Source organism: Suncus etruscus, chromosome 13 (genome assembly GCF_024139225.1).
Source record: "Suncus etruscus isolate mSunEtr1 chromosome 13, mSunEtr1.pri.cur, whole genome shotgun sequence".
NCBI lineage: Eukaryota > Metazoa > Chordata > Mammalia > Eulipotyphla > Soricidae > Suncus > Suncus etruscus.
Genome location: NC_064860.1, coordinates 55,304,280 through 55,310,279, shown reverse-complemented (window position 1 = coordinate 55,310,279; position 6,000 = coordinate 55,304,280).

The following is a 6,000-nucleotide window of genomic DNA, read 5'->3' as shown; positions in this document are numbered from 1 at the left end:
AATATATCAATATATTTAATATATGTCTATATATAAAACAAGGGATCATAAAATTAGTAAAGGAATTAAGATGGTTGCTTTGTAAGTATTTGCACTGTTTCCATCTCTGAAACTGAACATGGTCACCAGAGCACCAACAAGAGTGATATCTGAGCACATATCCAGTAGAAAGCCTTGAGCAAGCCCTGATTATTGAGGTGTGGCCCTCAAACAAAAGTAAAATGTAAACAGAGACAAAAGCAACTTAGGTTACAATCAGCACCATAGAAATATATTCAACATACAATCTGTTTAACTCATCAAACTTGACTATTCTTACATGTTTAGTTAAAATAAAATAAAATTTATTTAGTACCAACTATTGATGCAATGAAATGGAAAAAATTCATTGGACAAGGACTTTTCAGTACTTTTATTTATGAAGTTTCCATCATGCTACCTTTTTATTCAAAATATTATCTGCTCATTTGTTTATTACAAGAAACCCTCACTTCTTTTCTCTATCACATGATTGTACAAGAATAATGTGATCCAATGTTCCCACACACATCCTGTCACCATTCAATACAAATAATGTTATTGGCAAATCAGAATTTCACCCTCACCTGATAGCTAATTTGACTAACACATAATAGCATTTATTTTCCAGACTCCAGAACTGGGGGAAATAAGTTTATTGATTTAGCTGGTTAATGACACTAGTAATATTAATTATCACATTAAATATTGAATATATGGGGCCAGAGAGTTAGCATGGATGCAAGGCATTTACCTTGCATGCAGAAGGATGGTGGTTCAAATCCCGGCATTCCATATGGTCCCCCGAGCCTGCCAGGAGCTATTTCTGAGCATAGAGCCAGGAGTAAGCCTTGAGCGTTGCTAGGTATGACCCCCACCAAAATAACCCCCAAAATATTGAATATATTAAATAAAATAGCATAAATTAGATTAAAAATTAGATGGAGTAAAACTATGATTACTTCGATAGTTAGGAAGATTGTCAGGTTGGAGGTAAGAAATAAAAATGATACAGTCAAAGAGTTGAATTTTATTTTTGTGAGATGAAATAGATATTGATGATTTTAGTATATATTAATAGTTTTGTATATGCCTAAATGTATTTAATTAAACAATTAAAGCAATAGAATTGGCATTATGTTATGTATATTATATAAAAATAAGTAGGAAATATTTGTGTGTTATTCAATTTTTAATCTTATAGGTAAAATTTATTATTTGTATAATTAATTAGTTTGTTTTATTTTTAACATTTTGTTATTAAATCACAAAATTGTTGATTAGTATTAAAATATATTAATTATATAATTTAGAAGTGGCAGTGTTGCAAAAACTGTGTAGGTTTATTTATTTCTAAGGGACTGAATTTAATTACAAATATGAATTATATGCTCATTTCTAAATCTAATTCTTAATTATTTATAGTGACTTCTATAGATTATGGAGTACAGAAATGCTCAAAGAAATATTTTTACATTTAGTTCTGCTCTAATTGATAAATGAGAGGCATTTTAAGTCAGTTTATATTTCATGCCTAATAAAGGCCATACAACTTAATTTTCTTCTTTGAATTATTAATGATTATTTGAGAAAAATGCATATGTTCAAATATTTTAAAAGAGAAGCTGTAACAACAGCTTAAATTAGTTTGAAACTAATTTTAAAATAATGGTAGTAATACAAAATAGAAAATTAATTGCTCAGTGGCAAAATTACTTAATGTATTTTGTTTTGGTCTGGTTTATTATTTCTGGACCATAGGTAATGATGATCAATTATTTAATAGTTTTTCCTTTCTTCAAATTTTCTTGTTTTGTCCACTGGGTTTATTCTTTTATTATATCATGTTTACCTATGAACAAACCTATTGAATTATTTTACATACAAATATCAGTATAATACTGAGCTAGTTTAGCTGGGTGTGAATACTAGACACCAATATTCATAAGTTAAATATTGTATTCACCTCCTGTATATGGTCTAGCTATCTCAATTGCTTTGACTTTAAAAGAAACTAAGAAGGTAAATGACTAATACAAGATCTTAAAATCATGCATATTGACTTCAAAGATGATGTTCTTAAGATTTCTTCAGCAACAAACAAGTAAAACTATAGTATATCACATAAAACATCTATTTTATGTCTTCATTAAATCTTTAACAGTAAAAGCAAATTGAATTTTACCATACTTTTTATTGAATATAATATCTTAGACATGAAGGAAGTACCACATCTGTTCACAACTAAGTTTTCTGTCTTTGCCTATAAGAGAGAGATCTGTAGTGTCTGATACTTAAGATGACTTTGACTATATAGGTATTGTTTTAAAAATAATATCGTAGTTCTTCATCAGTCAGAAATTGTGTAAAAAAGTAATTCAACTTCAACCCGATAGGAATATCACCAGTTTGGGAAAGAGTTGAGCTCTGACCTCTTTTTATATTGCCAGATAAATTTATGTTAAATCTTTTAATGTATTTGAAGTTATATGTCTGCTTAATATAGTGCAGTGGTCTCTCTCTCTCTCTCTCTCTCTCTCTCTCTCTCTCTCTCTCTCTCTCTCTCTCTCTCTCTCTGGTTTTTGGGCCACACCCGGTGACGCTCAGGGGTTACTCCTGCCTATGTGCTCAGAAGTTGCTCCTGGCTTGGGGGACCATATGGGACACCGGGGGATCGAACCACGGTCCATCCTAGGCTAGCGCTGGCAAGGCAGACACCTTACCTCTAGTGCCACCACACCGGCCCCAGTGCAGTGCTCTCTTAACCAATGTTAATTAAACTTACGCATATACTGCAAATATCACAGTTTACTCAAGATCAAATGTATTAACTATATAACATTGTCATTTGTTCTTTATTGCCTTTATTAAAGATATTTATTTAAAATCATGATGCTATGCATATGATCCTGAGTGATAATACAGAAGATAGGGTATTTGCTGTTTAGACCCATGACACGAAGTTCAAAATCAACAGCACCACTAAGGGCCTAAAAGACCTATATTGTGCATAACATCATATTTACATATGTTTTCAATAATAATTTCCAAATGCAATATATAATTGTTTCTTATTTTTAAAGTCTATAATGTCTAAGGTAAATGATAATCTAGGTTTACAAATAAATATGGAGAAAATGATTTCTTTTATATTGAAGAAATTACCAAAGCTTTATAGTTGTTTTGTACATATGATGGTATTTGATAGAAGATGATGTACAAATAAAAATATATTAATATGTGTTGAAAAAATTCCTTTCTATTATGACTAACAATACTTAGAAATAAGAACAAAATGATGTTTATGGCAATTCTGACAATAATCTTCAATGATACTATAATTTAGCATTACAAAAATCTATGTATTTGGTGAAAAAAAGATAATTAGTAGTAAACATGCATAATTATTTTAGTCCATAAAAACGCCAGTTATACATCAGGAGCTTATATTACTTCTTAAAAGTCTAACCAGTTACATATAACTTTATTTGGTAATTTTGTTTTACATGCATTTTATATCACTTCAAGTAAAATAGAACTGCGTATATTGCTAAGAGAAACAAATCCTAATGTTTTTATTTTTGTAATGATATTTTAAGAAAAAAGGCAATGCAGACTAGAGATGAGATTTCTAACTTTGTCTTTTTTTCCTGCTTTCTGAATATGCTATAATCACTATCTTATGTCTACTCAGATTAAGCATTAAAATGTTGACTATAGGGGCCCGCGAGGTGGCACTAGAGGTAAGTGCTAGCCAAGGAAGGACCGTGGTTTGATCCCCTGGCGTCCCATATGGTCCCCCCAAGCCAGGGGCAATTTCTGAGGGCTTAGCCAGGAGTAACCCCTGAGCATCAAACGGGTGTGGCCCGAAAAACAAAAAAAAAATATGCTGACTATTGGATATATAAATTTTACTAATTTTTTTCTCACTTATATGTACCATGTTTTTGGAAAACATATTCATAGTTATTTGGTTCTGCTACTTTTTTACATTAATATATGAAATACACAGAAATTGCTTTTGGGGCCACAACCAGTGACATTCAGTGGTTACCACTGGCTATGCGCTCAGAAATAGCTCCTGGCTTGGGGGACTTTTGGGACTTTGGGGGATCGAACCATGGTCCATCCTAGGTTAATGCATGCAAGGCAAACTAACGCCCTACCTCTTGGGCCAAATATATTTATTTTACATTCAATAATCATACTCATTTTTATCTGATAAAAGTATATAATTATCTGCACTAAATAATTCTATATTGGAATCCAAATAAGGAGTAGTTCTGTTAGTTCATGTTCACAATAGCATTGTTTATCTTGTGTCCATGGTTTTCTTTGGTAATATCATTTATTTATTTATAAACACTTTTAAAAGAAATTGAATTTGGAATACACATTTCTTCTGTTGAAGACAGTTAACATTTTTTGTTGGTCAGATACCCAGCATCTTGCATGAGATTACTTAACTAAGCCAAAATGATTGTACTCAAGTACCTTTTACCATGCAGGAATAACCAATGCTACAGCCTTCTGGAAACAATTTTCCTTTAGTCTTATTTTTAGGATAATATTTTAGGTTTCATATTTGAAAAGTCTAGAATTGCCACTTAAGATGTTTTAGGCTTTGACTTAGGGCACTTTAAATGATGAAATTGCCTAAATTCATGCTATTTTCCAACCAGATCTGTCTAGTAAATGTGTTTCGGCAATAATTGTCTTATAGCTAGCCATTTAGGGGTCATATTTGCCTAAGTGTTTTGTAGGTCTAAATGTCCTCTGTGATCTTCTCAAACTATAGTAATAATTTTTATAATTTAATTTTAATATTTTTATTTTATTTTATATTATTTTATTCACTTCCTATTTTTAGGAAAGACCGTGAATTATATATAAACATCATAAGGGATATATTGACAGCATCTAAAAGAGTTAGCATTTATAGAGATCATAATTAATTTTAATTTGTATATGTTATCCATTATTGTATATACCATTTTCTCATAAATTAAAAACTAATATATTTGTATTTTCAGTAACTATATTTTACACTTTGCACTTTCTATGTTCTTTTTATTGACAATCGTATCCATATATATTACACATTTTTTAAGTTTTTGTTTTGTTTTGTTTTGTTTTCAGGAGATATCAGCTTTATTCACTGTATAAGGCTGTAGAATTTGATCCATATATTACACTTTTAAAAAACATTGGATACATAGGTAAATTATTTAAGAACTACAAATTAATCCAATTCCTTAAAACATATTGCAATCAGAAAATTTCCCATAATATCTATTTAAAGTTTACAAGTTTACAGTATATTATTTACTCCCATCTCTGTGCTCAGGGGTCACTCCTGGAGGGGTTTTGGAAATATTCAGGAGTTCATGGAAATGAAGCTGAGTAAACCAATGTGTAAGGAAAGCACCCTACCCACTGTACTATCTTCCCAATCCCCAAAGTAGATATTATATCTTAAAATTAAAAAAAAAAACATAAACCATGCGTATCATTTTATTAAATTAATAAAATAAAATATAATAATTTGTGCTGCCTACTTTTAAATAGCAAAATATTTTGAAAATAAAAAGTTTAGTGATCTGAAATAATTTTATTTTAATTTAATATAATTTTGATATTTTATTTTTGATATAGTTTATCTACAAATGTGGTACAAAATATTATTTTTTTCTTGAACATTCAACTAATATGGCATACCAATGCTGCTTAATTTATCATCATCATGATGATAATTATATATCATATGTTTTCAAAATATACCAGGCTTTTAAAATTTAAAAACTCTTTAAAATTTAATATTTATATATTTAATTTATATGTTATTACATAAATAATATGTATACAATATAATAATGACATAATATCAATGGTTTTAGTATATTTGAATTTTTTTTATTTTTCCCCTATAGTGTGTTAGACAGTCAGCAAATATTGAAGCCTACTCATGTATGACCACAAAAT